We start from the raw sequence: 20,410 nt of genomic DNA, 5'->3' as shown, positions 1-20,410 counted from the left end.
TGGTCCAGCGTCGTCCGGGTTAGGGGGAGGGTTTGGCCCAGCGTCGTCCGGGTTAGGGGAGGGTTTGGCCCAGCATCGTCCGGGTTAGGGGGAGGGTTTGGCCCAGTGTCGTCCGGGTTAGAGGGAGAGTTTGGCCCAGTGTCGCCCGGATTAGGGGTAGGGTTTCGCCCAGTGTCGTCTGGGTTAGGGGAGGGTTTGGCCGGCAGGGATGTCCTTGTCCCATCGCGCACTAGCGACTCCTGTGGCGGGCCGGGTGCAGTGCACGCTGACCAGGTCACCAGGTGTATGGTGTTTTATCCGACACATTGGTGCGGCTGGCTTCCGGGTTAAGCGGACATTGTGTCAAGAAGCAGTGCGGCTTGGTTGGGTTGTGTTTTTCGGAGGACACACGGCTCTTGACCTTTGCCTCTCCTGAATCTGTACGGGAGTTGCAGCGATGGGACAAGACTGTAACTACCAATTGGATATGACAACATTTTCGGGTTAAAAATGTAAATAAAAAATTAACCAGTGAAATTGCATTTTTGACAATGAAAAAGGTGGGAATTTTGTTCCCTTGACAATGAAAAAGGTGGGAATGTTGTTCCCTTGACAACGAGAAAGGTGGTTAGTGTTGTTCCCTCGCCATTTAATTCCAACATTTACTGCCCAAAATAGCGTTCAAAACATTTCCCAGATTGCATTTTGTCCCCCCGAAATTCTGATGTGAATATTGAGTCACGACTGACAATGTTCAATTTGGGTCCCACAGGATCACATCCTAGAGACCAGGATCACATCCTAGAGACCAGGATCACACCATAGAGACCAGGATCACACCATAGAGACCAGGATCACTCCATAGAGACCAGGATCACTCCATAGAGACCAGGATCAATACAACTAACACAGGATCACACCATAGAGACCAGGATCAATACAACTAACACAGGATCACACCATAGAGACCAGGATCACACCATAGAGACCAGGATCACACCATAGAGACCAGGATCAATACAACTAACACAGGATCACACCATAGAGACCAGGATCACAGCATAGAGACCAGGATCACACCATAGAGACCAGGATCACACCATAGAGACCAGGATCACAGCATAGAGACCAGGATCACTCCATAGAGACCAGGATCACACCATAGAGACCAAGATCACACCATAGAGACCAGGATCAATACAACTAACACAGGATCACACCATAGAGACCAGGATCACAGCATAGAGACCAGGATCACACCATAGAGACCAGGATCACACCATAGAGACCAGGATCACACCATAGAGATCAGGATCACACCATAGAGACCAGGATCACACCATAGAGACCAGGATCACTCCATAGAGACCAGGATCACAGCAAAGAGACAAGGACCACACCATAGAGACCAGGATCACACCATAGAGACCACACACCATAGAGACCAGGATCACACCATAGAGACCAGGATCACTCCATAGAGACCAGGATCACAGCATAGAGACCAGGATCACACCATAGAGACCAGGATCACAGCATAGAGACAAGGACCACACCAGAGAGACCAGGATCACACCATAGAGACCAGGATCACACCACAGAGACCAGGATCACACCATAGAGACCAGGATCACACCATAGAGACCAGGATCACTACATAGAGACCAGGATCACACCATAGAGACCAGGATCACACCATAGAGACCAGGATCACACCATAGAGACCAGGATCACACCATAGAGACCAGGATCACACCATAGAGACCAGGATCACACCATAGAGACCAGGATCAATACAACTAACACAAGATCACACCATAGAGACCAGGATCACACCATAGAGACCAGGATCACACCATAGAGACCAGGATCATACCATAGAGACCAGGATCAATACAACTAACACAGGATCACACCATAGAGACCAGGATCACACCACAGAGACCAGGATCACAGCATAGAGACCAGGATCACACCATAGAGACCACACACCATAGAGACCAGGATCACACCATAGAGACCAGGATCACACCATAGAGACCAATATCACTACATAGAGACCAGGATCACACCATAGAGACCAGGATCACACCATAGAGACCAGGATCACACCATAGAGACCAGGATCAATACAACTAACACAGGATCACACCATAGAGACCAGGATCACACCATAGAGACCAGGATCACACCATAGAGACCAGGATCAATACAACTAACACAGGATCACACCATAGAGACCAGGATCACACCACAGAGACCAGGATCACAGCATAGAGACCAGGATCACACCATAGAGACCAGGATCACACCATAGAGACCAGGATCACTCCATAGAGACCAGGATCACACCATAGAGACCAGGATCAATACAACTAACACAGGATCACAGCATAGAGACCAGGATCACACCATAGAGACCAGGATCACAGCATAGAGACCAGGATCACACCATATAGACCAGGATAGAGACCACATTTAGACATCTTCGTACAACCATTTACCTCAAAAACCTGTCTGTCTGAAACTCTGTTCTATAGACAGAAAGGCGAACTAGGAAAACACTCAGGTTAGTTAACAGTCACTGCTCTGCCAGTGATCATGTAGTTTCTGTACCATGCACTGTCTGTGGGACCTCCTTTCCAACTTAGCGGTTTGCTACAAATGAGGATCTACTTTCACTTAATGACAGGTACACACACGCACGCACGCACGCACGCACGCACGCACACACACACACACACACACACACACACACACACACACACACACACACACACACACACACACAGTCGTGTTTAACTAACCTAGTGGGGGAACACTCAAATCCTATTGTTTGCCTTGTGGAGACCAACAAAATGTCCCCAGTTTGTCAAATTTGTCTTACTTTGCTATTCTTGAGGGTGCTTCCGGTCCCCACAAGTATAGTTAAACACGTACGCACACACACACACACACACACACACACACACACACCCCGTGAGTGAACAGCACTGAAAACTTTGCATGTGCTCTTACCTCCGTCTATGCTCTCCCTCTGTCCCTCTGTTCCTCTGTCCGTCAGTCCCCTCTCTTCCTCTCTCCTCCCCCCAGTGAGAGACAGATCCCGGTGAAAGGGGGAAATATAGTCCACCTATCGCTCTCCTCTGCTCCCTGTCAGAATTATCCCAAACTCCTAATCTGGCGTCCTCTTTTAAAGCCTTAGATGCAGCCTTTGATCCATCCACTGTGTGTTTCGGTCTGTCTCCCACTCTCTTTGGGAAAGAATTGTTCTGAAAGTTAAAGGAGCCTCAAAGCTTGTCCCACCCTTCCCATTAGGCTGCCTGTAGGTCCTAGTGCCTACCCACCTCTCTCTCTCTCTCCCCGCCCACCTGGAGAGCTCCACTGTTCCTTAGATCTATTCAACAGCCCTGTAGAGACAGAGGTTTGTTTGTTTGTTTTCTTTACCTGGCAGTTAATTGATTAATTAATGGTCAGAATCAGTCCCTGATTAGAGGGGAAGGATGAAAATCTCCTACGCTTACTAAGATAAAAACATCTCTCCTACATTCTTCTCACTAAGATAAGAACATCTCTCCTACATTCTTCTCACTAAGATAAGAACATCTCTCCTACATTCTTCTCACTAAGAGAAGAACATCTCTCCTACATTCTTCTCACTAAGATAAAAACATCTCTCCTACATTCTTCTCACTAAGATAAAAACATCTCACTCACTCACTCACTCACTCACTCACTCACTCACTCACTCACTCACTCAACTCACTCACACCTTTCCCCTTTATTCTCTCATTGATGTGACCTTCAGAGATACAACGGCGTTACTGTAAGACAAGTCAGCGTGTAACATGTTACTTTAGTAAATGTAAAACTCTAAGTTCCCATTCGTAAAATAATAAGGAAGGACCGTGATCTGGAGTTTCACATTTACTGAAGTAATTTGCATGATTTCAGCTGGGATTACATAGAGCGTAGTTAGTGATCGATCCGTAAAGGTCATCAGAAAATAACACATTCATTATCCTACACAGTTACGGGGTCATACTAAAATAACACATTCATTATCCTACACAGTTACACACAGTTACGGGGTCATACTATACATTATCCTACACAGTTACACACAGTGAGGTCATTCTAACTACAGAGAGGCCCGGGGCCTCATTTATACCAGTCTACGGAGCACAGTGAGGTCATTGTAACTACAGAGAGGCCCGGGGCCTCATTTATACCAGTCTACAGAGCACAGTGAGGTCATACTAACTACAGAGAGACCCGGGGCCTCATTTATACCAGTCTACAGAGCACAGTGAGGTCATACTAACTACAGAGAGACCCGGGGCCTCATTTATACCAGTCTACAGAGCACAGTGAGGTCATTCTAACTACAGAGAGACCCGGGGCCTCATTTATACCAGTCTACGGAGCACAGGGAGGTCATACTAACTACAGAGAGACCTGGGGCCTCATTTATACCAGTCTACGGAGCACAGTGAGGTCATGCTAACTACAAAGAGACCTGGGGCCTCATTTATACCAGTCTACAGAGCACAGTGAGATCATTCTAACTACAGAGAGGCCTGGGGCCTCATTTATACCAGTCTACAGAGCACAGTGAGGTCAGTCTAACTACAGAGAGGCCCGGGGCCTCATTTATACCAGTCTACAGAGCACAGTGAGTTCATACTAACTACAGAGAGGCCCGGGGCATCCTTTATACCAGTCTACAGAGCACAGTGAGTTCATACTAACTACAGAGAGACCCGGGGCCTCATTTATACCAGTCTATGGAGCACAGTGAGGTCATACTAACTACAGAGAGGCCTGGGGCCTCATCTATACCAGTCTATACCAGTGTACAATAATATTGAGATTTGTAGACGTTGCGCACGCCATACATATACGCGTGATTCCTGTCAGTAAATCAGAGCTGATGTAAAACTGTGCATAAATTATGACTCAGCCTGAATAATGCCCATCACTCACCTTTTATAGTGACAGTAACGACGTATAATTTGCTGTATACTTTGGTAGTAATGGAATTAAGCCTAAACATTTTATGAAAGTAAATTGTTGTAGACCTGTAAACAGATCATTTGAATTAAATAATGTTTGGCGTAAACTTTTCGCAAAACGAAATATGTTGCACTGGCCGCAAATTTTGAAACATTGTCTATTAAGGCTGGTCATGGCTCACATCGACACCTTTATCCCAGAAACCCTAGACCCACTCCAATTTGCATACCGCCCAAACAGATCCTCAGATGATGCAATCTCTATTGCACTTCACACTGCCCTTTCCCACCTGGACAAAAGGAACACCTATGTGAGAATGCTGTTCATTGCCTACAGCTCAGCATTCACCAACATAGTGCCCTCCAAGCTCATCACTAAGCTAAGGACCGTGGGACTAAACACCTCCCTCTGCAACTGGATCCTGGACTTCCTGATGGTCCACCCCCAAGTGGTTAAGGGTAGGTAATAACACATCTGCCACGCTGATCCTCAACATGGGGGCCACTCAGGGGTGCGTGCTTAGTCCCCTCCTGTACTCCCTGTTCACCCTTGACTGCATGGCCAGGCACGACTCCAACACCATCATTAAGTATGCTGACGCCACAACAGCCTGATCACAGACAACAATGAGACAGCCTATAGGGAGGAGGTCAAAGACCTGGCCGTGTGGTGCCAGGACAACAACCTCTCCCTCAATGTGATCAAGACAAAGGAGATGATTGTGGACTACAGGAAAAGGAGGACCGAGCATGCCCCCATTCTCATCGACAGGGCTGTAGTGGAGCAGTTTGAGAGTTTCAAGTTTCTTGGTGTCCACATCAACAACAAACTAACATGGTCCAAACACACCAAGACAGTCGTGAAGAGGGCACGAGAAAGGCTATTCCCCCTCAGGAGGCTGAAAATATTTGGCATGGGTCCTCAGATCCTCAAAAAGTTCTACAGCGACACCATCGAGAGCATCCTGCCTGGTTTGGCAACTGCTCGGCCTCCGACCAAGAGGCACTATAGAGGGTAGTGCATACGGCCCAGTAAATCACTGAGGCTAAGCTTCCTGCCATCCAGGACCTGTATACCAGGCGGTGTCAGAGAAAGGCCCTAAAAATGGTCAAAGGCTACAGCCACCCTAGTCATAGACTGTTCTCTCTGCTACTGCACGACAAGTGGTACTGAAGCGCCAAGTCTAGGTCCAAGAGGCTCCTTAACAGCTTTTACCCCCAAGCCATAAGACTCCTGAACAGCTAATCAAAGGGCTACCCAGACTATTTGCCTTGTCCCCCCCCCCTCTTTTTACACTGCTGCTACTCTCTGTTTTTTATCCATGCATAGTCACTTTAACACTACTTATATGTACATATTACCTCAATTACCTCGACTAACCAGTAGTATGTCTACTGAAACATTGTCTGGTGTATTAACTAACAGATCACCGACCATTTCAAATCACACCGTACCTTCTCCGCTATGCAACCTGGTTTCCGAGCTGGTCATGGGTGTACCTCAGCCACGCTCAAGGTCCGAAATGATATCATAACCGCCATCAATAAAAGACAAAACTGTGCAGCCGAATTCATCGACCTGGTCAAGGCTTTCGACTCTGTCAATCACCGCATTCTTATCTACAGACTCAATAGCCTTGGTTTCGCAAATTACTGCCTCGCCTGGTTCATCAACTACTTCTCTGATAGAGATCAGTGTGTCAAATCGGAGAGCCTGTTGTCCTGGCCTCTGGCAGTCTCTATGGGGGTGCCACAGGGTTCAATTCTCGTTCAATTCTCGGGCCGACTCTTTTCTCTGTATATATATATATATATCAATGATGTCGCTCTTGCTGCTGGTGATTCTCTGATCCACCTCTATGCAGACAACACCAATCTGTATACTTCTGGCCCTTCTTTGGACACTGTCTTAACAAACCTCCAGACAAGCTTCAATGCCATACAACTCTCCTTCCGTGGCCTCCAACTGCTCTTAAATACAAGTTAAACTAAATGCATGCTCTTCAACCAATCGCTGCCCGCACCCGCCCACCTGTCCAGCATCACTACTCTGGACAGTTCTGACTTAGAATATGTGGACAACTACAAATACCTGGGTGTCTGGTTAGACTGTAAACTCTCCGTCCAGACTCACATTAAGCATCTCCAATCCAAAATGAAATCTAGAATCGGCTTCCTATTTCACAACAAAGCATCCTTCACTCATGCTGCCAAACATACCCTCGTAAAACTGACTATCCTACCGATCCTTGACTTCGGCGATGTCATTTACAAAACAGCCTCCAACATTCTACTCAGCAAATTGGATGCAGTCTATCACAGGGCCATCCGTTTTGTCACCAAAGCCCCATATACTACCCCTCACTGCAACCTGTATGCTCTCATTGGCTGGCCCTCGCTTCATATTCATCGCCAAACCCACTGGCTCCAGGTCATCTACAAGTCTTTGCTAGGTAAAGCCCCACCTTATCTCAGCTCACTGGTCACCATAGCAGCACCCACCCGTAGCACGTGCTTCAGCAGGTATATTTCACTAGTCACCCACATAGCCAACTCCTCATTTGGCCGCCTTTCCTTCCAGTTCTCTGCTGCCAATGACTGGAACGAATTGCAAAATTCACTGAAGCTGGAGACTTATATCTCCCTCACTAACTTTATTAAGGATCAGTTGTCAGAGCAGCTTACCGATCATTGCACCTGTACACAGCCAATCTGTAAATAGCCCATCCAACTACCTCATCCCCATTCTGGTATTTATTTTTTTGCTCCTTTGCACCCCAGTATCTCTACTTGCACATTCATCTCTGCACATCTATCACTCCAGTGTTTAATTGCTAAATATTTCACCACTATGGGCTTTTTATTGCCTTACCTCCCTTATCTTACCTCATTTGCACACACTGTATACAGACTTTTCTGTTGTGTTACTGACTGTATGTGTGTTTATCCCATGTGGAACTCTGTGTTGTTTGTGTTGCACTGCTTTGCTTTATCTTGGTCAGGTCGCAGTTGTAAATGAGAATTTGTTCTCAACTGAACTACCTGGTTAAATAAAGGTGAAATAAAAAAAATAAAAAAATTAAATGTCTACTGAAACATTGTCTAGTTTGTCTACTGAAACATTGTCTAGTGTCTTCTGAAACATTGTTTAGTGTGTCTACTGAAACATTGTCTGGTGTGTCTACTGAAACATTGTCTAGTATGTCTACTGAAACATTGTCTAGTATGTCTATTGAAACATTGTCTGGTGTTTCTACTAAAACATTGTCTGGTGTTTCTACTGAAACATTGTCTAGTTTGTATACTGAAACATTGATTAGTATGTATACTGAAACATTGATTAGTATGTCTACTGAAACATTGTCTAGTATGTCTACTGAAACATTGTCTAGTATGTCTACTGAAACATTGTCTGGTGTTTCTACTGAAACATTGATTAGTATGTCTACTGAAACATTGTCTAGTATGTCTACTGAAACATTGTCTGGTGTTTCTACTGAAACATTGTCTAGTTTGTCTACTGAAACATTGTCTAGTGTCTTCTGAAACATTGTTTAGTGTGTCTACTGAAACATTGTCTGGTGTGTCTACTGAAACATTGTCTAGTATGTCTACTGAAACATTGTCTAGTATGTCTATTGAAACATTGTCTGGTGTTTCTACTAAAACATTGTCTGGTGTTTCTACTGAAACATTGTCTAGTTTTGTATACTGAAACATTGATTAGTATGTATACTGAAACATTGATTAGTATGTCTACTGAAACATTGTCTAGTATGTCTACTGAAACATTGTCTAGTATGTCTACTGAAACATTGTCTGGTGTTTCTACTGAAACATTGATTAGTATGTCTACTGAAACATTGTCTAGTATGTCTACTGAAACATTGTCTGGTGTTTCTACTGAAACATTGTCTAGTTTGTCTACTGAAACATTGTCTAGTGTCTTCTGAAACATTGTCTAGCATGTCTACTGAAATATTGTCTGGTGTGTCTACTGAAACATTGTCTAGTATGTCTGCTGAAACATTGTCTAGTGTGTCTACTGAAACATTGTCTGGTGTTTCTACTGAAGCATTGTCTGGTGTTTCTACTGAAACCTTGTCTAGTTTGTATACTGAAACATTGATTAGTATGTCTACTGAAACAGTGTCTGGTGTGTCTACTGAAACATTGTCTAGTATGTCTACTGAAACATTGTCTAGTATGTCTACTGAAACATTGTCTGGTGTTTCTACTGAAACATTGTCTAGTATGTCTACTGAAACATTGTCTAGTATGTCTATTGAAACATTGTCTGGTGTTTCTACTGAAACATTGTCTGGTGTTTCTACTGAAACATTGTCTAGTTTATATACTGAAACATTGATTAGTATGTATACTGAAACATTGATTAGTATGTCTACTGAAACATTGTCTAGTATGTCTATTGAAACATTGTCTAGTATGTCTACTGAAACATTGTCTGGTGTTTCTACTTAAACATTGATTAGTATGTCTACTGAAACATTGTCTAGTATGTCTACTGAAACATTGTCTAGTATGTCTACTGAAACATTGTCTGGTGTTTCTACTGAAACATTGTCTAGTTTGTCTACTGAAACATTGTCTAGTGTCTTCTGAAACATTGTCTAGCATGTCTACTGAAACATTGTCTGGTGTGTCTACTGAAACATTGTCTAGTTTGTCTACTGAAACATTGTCTAGTGTGTCTACTGAAACATTGTCTGGTGTTTCTACTGAAGCATTGTCTGGTGTTTCTACTGAAACATTGTCTAGTTTGTATACTGAAACATTGATTAGTATGTCTACTGAAACAGTGTCTGGTGTGTCTACTGAAACATTGTCTAGTATGTCTACTGAAACATTGTCTAGTATGTCTACTGAAACATTGTCTGGTGTTTCTACTGAAACATTGATTAGTATGTCTACTGAAACATTGTCTAGTATGTCTACTGAAACATTGTCTAGTATGTCTACTGAAACATTGTCTGGTGTTTCTACTGAAACAATGTCTAGTTTGTCTACTGAAACATTGTCTAGTGTCTTCTGAAACATTGTCTAGCATGTCTACTGAAACATTGTCTAGTGTGTCTACTGAAACATTGTCTGGTGTTTCTACTGAAGCATTGTCTGGTGTTTCTACTGAAACATTGTCTAGTTTGTATACTGAAACATTGATTAGTATGTCTACTGAAACAGTGTCTGGTGTGTCTACTGAAACATTGTCTAGTATGTCTACTGAAACATTGTCTAGTATGTCTACTGAAACATTGTCTGGTGTTTCTACTGAAAGTCTAGTATGTCTACTGAAACATTGTCTAGTATGTCTATTGAAACATTGTCTGGTGTTTCTACTGAAACATTGTCTGGTGTTTCTACTGAAACATTGTCTAGTTTGTATACTGAAACATTGATTAGTATGTATGCTGAAACATTGATTAGTATGTCTACTGAAACATTGTCTAGTATGTCTACTGAAACATTGTCTAGTACGTCTAATGAAACATTGTCTGGTGTTTCTACTGAAGCATTGTCTGGTGTTTCTACTGAAACATTGTCTAGTTTGTATACTGAAACATTGATTAGTATGTCTACTGAAACAGTGTCTGGTTTGTCTACTGAAACATTGTCTAGTATGTCTACTGAAACATTGTCTGGTGTTTCTACTGAAACATTGTCTAGTTTGTCTACTGAAACATTGTCTAGTGTCTTCTGAAACATTGTCTAATATGTCTACTGAAATATTGTCTGGTGTGTCTACTGAAACATTGTCTAGTATGTCTGCTGAAACATTGTCTAGTGTGTCTACTGAAACATTCTCTGGTGTTTCTACTGAAGCATTGTCTGGTGTTTCTACTGAAACCTTGTCTAGTTTGTATACTGAAACATTGATTAGTATGTCTACTGAAACAGTGTCTGGTGTGTCTACTGAAACATTGTCTAGTATGTCTACTGAAACATTGTCTAGTATGTCTACTGAAACATTGTCTGGTGTTTCTACTGAAACATTGTCTAGTATGTCTACTGAAATATTGTCTAGTATGTCTCTTGAAACATTGTCTGGTGTTTCTACTGAAACATTGTCTGGTGTTTCTACTGAAACATTGTCTAGTTTATATACTGAAACATTGATTAGTATGTATACTGAAACATTGATTAGTATGTCTACTGAAACAGTGTCTGGTGTGTCTACTGAAACATTGTCTAGTATGTCTACTGAAACATTGTCTAGTATGTCTACTGAAACATTTTCTGGTGTTTCTACTGAAACATTGATTAGTATGTCTACTGAAACATTGTCTAGTATGTCTACTGAAACATTGTCTAGTATGTCTACTGAAACATTGTCTGGTGTTTCTACTGAAACAATGTCTAGTTTGTCTACTGAAATATTGTCTAGTGTCTTCTGAAACATTGTCTAGCATGTCTACTGAAACATTGTCTAGTGTGTCTACTGAAACATTGTCTGGTGTTTCTACTGAAGCATTGTCTGGTGTTTCTACTGAAACATTGTCTAGTTTGTATACTGAAACATTGATTAGTATGTCTACTGAAACAGTGTCTGGTGTGTCTACTGAAACATTGTCTAGTACGTCTAATGAAAGATTGTCTGGTGTTTCTACTGAAGCATTGTCTGGTGTTTCTACTGAAACATTGTCTAGTTTGTACACTGAAACATTGATTAGTATGTATACTGAAACATTGATTAGTATGTCTACTGAAACATTGTCTAGTATGTCTACTGAAACATTGTCTAGTACGTCTAATGAAACATTGTCTGGTGTTTCTACTGAAGCATTGTTTGGTGTTTCTACTGAAACATTGTCTAGTTTGTATACTGAAACATTGATTAGTATGTCTACTGAAACAGTGTCTGGTGTGTCTACTGAAACATTGTCTAGTATGTCTACTGAAACATTGTCTAGTATGTCTACTGAAACATTGTCTGGTGTTTCTACTGAAACATTGATTAGTATGTCTACTGAAACATTGTCTAGTATGTCTACTGAAACATTGTCTAGTGTGTCTACTGAAACATTGTCTGGTGTTTCTACTGAAACATTGTCTAGTTTGTATACTGAAACATTGATTAGTATGTCTACTGAAACAGTGTCTGGTGTGTCTACTGAAACATTGTCTAGTATGTCTACTGAAACATTGTCTAGTATGTCTACTGAAACATTGTCTGGTGTTTCTACTGAAAGTCTAGTATGTCTACTGAAACATTGTCTAGTATGTCTATTGAAACATTGTCTGGTGTTTCTACTGAAACATTGTCTCGTGTTTCTACTGAAACATTGTCTAGTTTGTATACTGAAACATTGATTAGTATGTATACTGAAACATTGATTAGTATGTCTACTGAAACATTGTCTAGTACGTCTAATGAAACATTGTCTGGTGTTTCTACTGAAGCATTGTCTGGTGTTTCTACTGAAACCTTGTCTAGTTTGTATACTCAAACATTGATTAGTATGTCTACTGAAACAGTGTCTGGTGTGTCTACTGAAACATTGTCTAGTATGTCCACTGAAACATTGTCTAGTATGTCTACTGAAACATTGTCTGGTGTTTCTACTGAAAGTCTAGTATGTCTACTGAAACATTGTCTAGTATGTCTATTGAAACATTGTCTGGTGTTTCTACTGAAACATTGTCTAGTTTGTATACTGAAACATTGATTATTATGTATACTGAAACATTGATTAGTATGTCTACTGAAACATTGTCTAGTATGTCGACTGAAACATTGTCTAGTATGTCTACTGAAACATTGTCTGGTGTTTCTACTGAAACATTGATTGGTATGTCTACTGTAACATTGTCTAGTATGTCTACTGAAACATTGTCTAGTATGTCTACTGAAACATTGTCTGGTGTTTCTACTGAAACATTGTCTAGTTTGTCTACTGAAACATTGTCTAGTGTCTTCTGAAACATTGTCTAGCATGTCTACTGAAACATTGTCTGGTGTGTCTACTGAAACATTGTCTAGTATGTCTACTGAAACATTGTCTAGTGTGTCTACTGAAACATTGTCTGGTGTTTCTACTGAAGCATTGTCTGGTGTTTCTACTGAAACATTGTCTGGTGTTTCTACTGAAACATTGTCTAGTATGTCTACTGAAACATTGTCTGGTGTTCTGCTGAAAAATTGTCTGATGTTTTTACTGAAACATTGTCTTGTGTTTCTACTTAAACATTGTCTAGTATGTCTACTGAAACATTGTCTTGTGTTTCTACTGAAACATTGTCTGGTGTTTCTACTGAAACATTGTCTAGTGTTTCTACTGAAACATTGTCTGGTGTTTCTACTGAAACATTGTCTGGTGTGTCTACTGAAACATTGTCTGGTGTTTCTACTGAAACATTGCCTGGTGTGTCTACTGAAACATTGTCCATATGTCTACTGTTGTTTGTTGGTTGTTCTGGAACTGTTGTTTGTTGCTTGTTCTGGAACTGTTGCTTGTTGCTTGTTCTGGAACTGTTGCTTGTTGCTTGTTCTGGAACTGTTGCTTGTTGCATGTTCTGGAACTGTTGTGTAACAATGTGACTGTATGAACACCTCCCACTATGTGCAGTACCAGTCAAAAGTCTGGACACACCTACTCATTCAAGGGTTTTTATTTATTTTTCTTACTATTTTCAACATTGTAGAACAATAGTGAAGAAATCAAAAACATTAAATGATATATATTTAATAATTTAGTAAAAAAAAAGTGTTAAACAAAAGAAAATATATTTAACATTTGAGATACTTCAAACATTTGGCGTTCTCTCAACCAGCTTCATGAGGTAGTCACCTGGAATGCATTTCAATTAACAGGTGTGCCTTGTTAAAAGTTCATTTGTGGAATTTCTTTCCTTCTTAATGCATTTGAGCCAATCAATTGTGTTGTGATATGGTAGAGATGGTATACAGAATGTAGCCCTATTTGGTAAAAGACTAAGTCCATATAATGGCAAGAACAGCTCAAATAAGCAAAGAGAAACGACAGTCCATCATTACTTTAAGACATGAAGGTCAGTCATTCCGGAAAATTTCAAGAACTTTGAAAGTTTCTTCAAGTGCAGTCGCAAAAACCATCAAGCACTATGATGAAACTGGCTCTCATGAGGACCACCACAGGAATGGAAGACCCAGAGTTACCTCTGCTGCACAAGATAAGTTCATTAGAGTTACCAGCCCCAGAAATTGCAGCCCAAATAAATGCTTCACAGTTCAAGTAACAGACACATCTCAACATCAACTGTTCAGAGGAGACTGTGTGAATCAGGCCTTCGTGGTCGAATTGCTGCGAAGAAACCACTACTAAAGGACACCAATAAGAAGAAGAGACTTGCTTGTGCCAAGAAACACGAGCAATGGACATTAGACCGGTGGAAATCTGTCCTTTGGTCTGATGACTCCAAATTTTAGATTTTTGGTTCCAACTGCCGTGTTTTTGTGAGACGCAGAGTAGGTGAACGGATGATTTCTGCATGTGTTTTTCTCACCATGAAGCATGGAGGAGGAGGTGTGATGGTGTGGGGAAATTCAAGGCACACTTAACCAGCATGGCTACCACAGTATTCGGCAGCGATACGCCATCCCATCTGGTTTGGGCTTAGTGGGACTATCATTTGTTTTTCAGCAGGACAATGACCCAAAACACCTCCAGGCTTTGTAAGGGCTATTTGACCAAAAAGGTGAGTGATTGAGTGCTGCATTAGATAACCTGGCCTCCACAATCACCCAACCTCAACCAAATTGAAATGGTTTGGTATTAGTAAGACCGCAGAGTGAAGGAAAAGCAGCCAACAAGTCCTAAGCATATGTGGAAACTCCTTCAAGACTGTTGGAAAAGCATTCAAGGTGAAGCTGGTTGAGAGAATGCCAAGCGTGTGCAAAGCTGGCATCAATCAATCAATCAAATGTATTTACAAAGCCCTTTTAACATCAGCCGATGTCACAAAGTGCTGTACAGAAACCCAGCCTAAAACCCCAAACAGCTAGCAATGCAGATGTAGAAGCACAGTGGCTAGGAAAAACTCCCTAGAAAGGCAGGAACCTCGGAAGAAACCTCGAGAGGAACCAGGCTCTGAGGGGTGGCCAGTCCTCTTCTGGCTGTGGGAGGTGGAGATTATAACAGTACATTGCCAAGATGTTCAAATGTTCATAGATGACCAGCATGGTCAAATAATAATAATCACAGTTGTTGTAGAGGGTGCAACAGAGTGTGCAACAGGTCAGCACCTCAGGAGTAAATGTCAGTTGGCTTTTCATAGCTGAGCATTCAGAGTTCGAGACAGCAGGTGCGGTAGAGAGAGAGAGAGTCGAAAACAGCAGGTCTGGGACAAGGTAGCACATCCGGTGAACAAGTCAGGGTTCCATAGCCGCAGGCAGAACAGTTGAAACTGGAGCAGCAGCACGACCAGGTGGACTGGGGACAGCAAGGAGTCATCAGGCCAGGTAGTCCTGAGGCATGGTCCCAGGGCTCAGGTCCTCTGGGAGGGGAGGGAGAGAATTAGAGGGAGCATATTTAAATTCACACTGGACACCAGATAAGACAGGAGAATTACACCAGATATAACAGACTGACCCTAGCCCCCCTGACACAAACTATTGCAGGATAGATACTGGAGACTGAGACGGGGGGTCGGGAGACACTGTGGCCCCATCAGATGAAACCCCAAAACAGGGCCAACCAGGCAGGATATGACCCCACCCACATTGCCAATCCACAGCCACCACACCACTAGAGGGATACCTTCAACCACCAACTTACCATCCTGAGACAAGGCCGCGTATAGCCCACAAAGATCTCTGCCACGGCACAACCCAAGGGGGGGTGCCAACCCAGACAGGAAGATCACGTTAGTGACTCAACTCACTCAAGTGACGCACTCCTCCTAGGGACGGCATGGAAGAGCACTAGTAAGCCAGTGACTCAGCCCCTGTAATGGGGTCAGAGTCAGAGAATCCCAGTGGAGAGAGGGGAACCGGCCAGGCAGAGACAGCAAGGGCGGTTCGTCACTCCAGTGCCTTTCTGTTCACTTTCACACTCCTGGGCCAGACTACACTCAATCATAGGCCCTACTGAAGAGATGAGTCTTCAGTAAAGACTTAAAGGTCGAGACCCAGTCTGCGTCTCTCACATGGATAGGCGGATCATTCCATAAAAATGGAGCTCTAATGGAGAAAGCCCTGCCTCCAGCTGTTTGCTTTGAAATTCAATAAGGATGCCTGCGTCATCAAGTTAAAGGGTGGCTACTTTGAAGAATGTCAAATCTGAAATATATTTCTTTAAAAAAAAGATCAGCCCATTTTTTTTCAATTTTCGCCTAAAATAACATACTCAAATCTAACTGCCTGTAGCTCAGGCCCTGAAGCAAGGATATGCATATTCTTGGTACCATTTGAAAGGAAACACTTTGAAGTTTGTGGAAATGTGAAAGGAATGTAGGAGAATATAATACAATAGATCTGGTCAAAGATAATACAAAGAATAAACCAACCGTTCTTTTTTATTTTTTGTACCATCATCTTTGAAATGCATGAGAAAGGCCATAATGTATTATTCCAGATCGCAATTTAGATTTTGGCCACTAGATGGCAGCAGTGTATGTGCAAAGTTTTAGACTGATCCAAAATGTTGTATCAAGACTGCCCAAATGTGCCTAATTTGTTTATTAATAACTTTTCATGTTCAAAATTGTGCACTCTCCTCAAACAATAGCATGGTACTCTTTCACTGTAATAGCTACTGTAAATTGGACAGTGCAGTTAGATTAACAAGAATTTAAGCTTTCTGCCAATCTCAGATATGTCTATGTCCTGGGAAATGTTCTTATTACTTACAACCTCATGCTAATCACATTAGCCTACGCTAGCTCAACCGTCCCATGGAAGGGACACCGATCCCGAAGTAAAGCCCACATAATCACGTGATAGCCTACAGGAAAAGTATTCAGAGTTTGACTGTATTTTAAAGTAGATAGAAAAGTATTCAGAGTTTGACTGTATTTTAAAGTAGATAGAAAAGTATTCAGAGTTTGACTGTATTTTAAAGTAGGTAGGAAAGTATTCAGACGTTGACTGTATTTTAAAGTAGGTAGAAAGTATTCGGAGTTTGACTGTACTATAATGACAGCATAGCCAGTCGGTAGATGCATAATGGGTTACTGAAGATTTGATAAAGTAACAACAACAACAAAAAAACAGAGAAAACAATAAAAAATATGTAGATACAACTTGCACACCCACACGTAGACATACGTAAGTAGTGTAAACAAGTATTCTGAGAAATGTTCAGAGTGGGCCTTTATTGTAAATCATTTGATAAAGATAAGGCTAAAGCATTGTATGACTGTCTAAATGGTCTGGGAAATAAAGGGTCAGACAAAGATTTACACATTATCAATGCTTTTAAAACAGCTTCCAACAAAAAAATATAATTGGCATGTTAATCAGAGTCTTCGGCAAGAATGAAATTAAATTAACCAGCTACAATAGGGACGAAGTTGTTTCCTCTCCTTGTTCGGGCGGTGTCCTGCGGTCAGCAGGCAAATTCAACCACTACCCCAGGAGGAGTGGGGTTCTGACACTGCCTCCCAGTCTATTCTGTCTCAGGTGCCAGGAACCTGATGGACAGAGCCCTCCAATGACAGTGGACTGATAGGCAGTGTCTCAGGTGACTCATGGACAGAGCCCTCTAATGACAGTGGACTGATAGGCAGTGTCTCAGGTGACTCATGGACAGAGCCCTCCAATGACAGTGGACTGATAGGCAGTGTCTCAGGTGACTCATGGACAGAGCCCTCCAATGACAGTGGACTGATAGGCAGTGTCTCAGGTGACTCATGGACAGAGCCCTCCAATGACAGTGGACTGATAGGCAGTGTCTCAGGTGACTCATGGACAGAGCCCTCCAATGACAGTGGACTGATAGGCAGTGCTAGCCCAGTTAAAATAACTGTTGACCCCAGAAAGAAACTCTCGCCTCGAGAGCTACCTTTTTAAAAAGGTAGCTCTCGATTCCCTCCAAAGTTTCTCTCTCCCCTTCTGGATTGGCCGATGTATTTAATATTTTCGTCGAAATGACATATTCATCTCAACATAATCGACATTTAATGAGTGTGAAGCAGTAAGTGAATATCCAACAGAAATGGTTAATATATACATATAGAGTAACATTGTTAGGTTAGAATAAAATGCAAACAATGCCTTCCAATAAGTAGAACGTTATCATGTTTGTTTTAAACCTTACAATAGGTTAAAAACAGGGGGTCAAATACTTATTTCCCTCATTAAAATGCAAATCAATTTATAACATTTTTGACATGCGTTTTTCTGGATTTTTGTTGTTGTTATTCTGTCTCTCACTGTTCAAATAAACCTACCATTAACGGATCATTTCTTTGTCAGTGGGCAAATGTACAAAATCAGCAGGGGATCAAATACTTTTTTCCCTCACTGTACATACTCAACATTTATAAATGAGGCCCCTTTTCTGGGGGCAACACTGCTGCTGCAACAAACATTATAGATGAATCTGGTGTAGGTTTCTGGGGGGGAGAGAGAAAGAGAGAGGGGGAAGAGAGAGAGAGAAAGAGAGAGAAAGGGGCCAGGGAAAGAGAGAGAGCGAGAGAGAGCGAGAGACAGAGAGAGACAGTTCTTCTTTTTTTTATTACATTAACAAATTGGCCGCTATTCTAGAAAAATCCTCAGCCCCTGGTGTTAGTCTCCACAATTCAGAGGTTAAATGCCTACTCTTCGCAGATGACCTATGCCTGCTGTCACCCACAGCACATGGCCTACAGCAGAGCCTGGACCTGCTAGAGCAGTACTGACAGACCTGGGCCCTGGCAGTAAACCCCCACAGCACCTGGCCTACAGCAGAGCCTGGACCTGCTAGAGCAGTACTGCCAGACCTGTGTCCTGGCAGTAAACCCCCACAGCACATGGCCTACAGCAGAGCCTGGACCTGCTAGAGCAGTACTGCCAGACCTGGGCCCTGGCAGTAAACCCCCACAGCACCTGGCCTACAGCAGAGCCTGGACCTGCTAGAGCAGTACTGCCAGACCTGGGCCCTGGCAGTAAACCCCCACAGCACCTGGCCTACAGCAGAGCCTGGACCTGCTAGAGCAGTACTGCCAGACCTGGGCCCGGGCTGTAAACCCCAAAAAGACTAAAATAAAGACTTTCCAGAGAAGATCCAGATCTCATGGAATTAGACCAAAGTTCTCAATTGGTACAAAATATATAGAGTACTGTACACACTACAATTACTGAGGTTAAAATATATAGAGTACTGTACACACTACAATTACTGAGGTTTAAATATATAGAGTACTGTACACACTACAATTACTGAGGTTAAAATATATAGAGTACTGTACACACTACAATTACTGAGGTTTAAATATATATAGTACTGTACACACTACAATTACTGAGGTTTAAATATATAGAGTACTGTACACACTACAATTACTGAGGTTAATATATAGAGTACTGTACACACTACAATTACTGAGGTTTAAATATATAGAGTACTGTACACACTACAATTACTGAGGTTTAAATATACAGAGTACTGTACACACTACAATTACTGAGGTTTAAATATATAGAGTACTGTACACACTTCAATTACTGAGGTTTAAATATATAGAGTACTGTACACACTACAATTACTGAGGTTAATATATATAGAGTACTGTACACACTACAATTACTGAGGTTTAAATATAAGCTCAACTGGACACCTTATTAATGAGGCAGTGAATGAACTGAGAGAGAAACATGCAGGGCATTCTACGCCATTAATAAAAACAAATTCAAATTGAAATACCTATTCAACCAATTTAACTTTATGCCAGCGAGGTGTGGGGTCCACTTGCAAAACAAGATTTCACCAAATGGGACAAACAACCCATTGAAACCCTACATGCAGAGTTCAGTAAGATTCTCCTACATGTCCAGAGGAAAACTACAAACAATGCATGCAGGACAGAATTAGGCCAATATCCACTAATAATACAAACTCAAAAAAGAGCAATTAAGTTTTGGAAACATCTAAAATACAGTGACCCCCTCTCATATCATTACCAAGCCCTGCAATGCCAAGAGCTGAGCAAAGAAAAGAGTCCCCTCATCCAGCTGGTCCTGGGGCTGAGTTCACAAACCTGTTCTACTAACACACTGAAGCCTCAGGACCCTCATCCAGCTGGTCCTGGGGCTGAGTTCACAAACCTGTTCTACTAACACACTGAAGCCTCAGGACCCTCATCCAGCTGGTCCTGGGGCTGAGTTCACTAACCTGTTCTACTAACACACTGAAGCCTCAGGACCCTCATCCAGCTGGTCCTGGGGCTGAGTTCACAAACCTGTTCTACTAACACACTGAAGCCTCAGGACCCTCATCCAG

This window comes from Salmo trutta, chromosome 28 (genome assembly GCF_901001165.1).
Source record: "Salmo trutta chromosome 28, fSalTru1.1, whole genome shotgun sequence".
NCBI classification, from domain to species: Eukaryota; Metazoa; Chordata; class Actinopteri; order Salmoniformes; family Salmonidae; genus Salmo; species Salmo trutta.
This window is presented reverse-complemented; position numbering follows the sequence as displayed.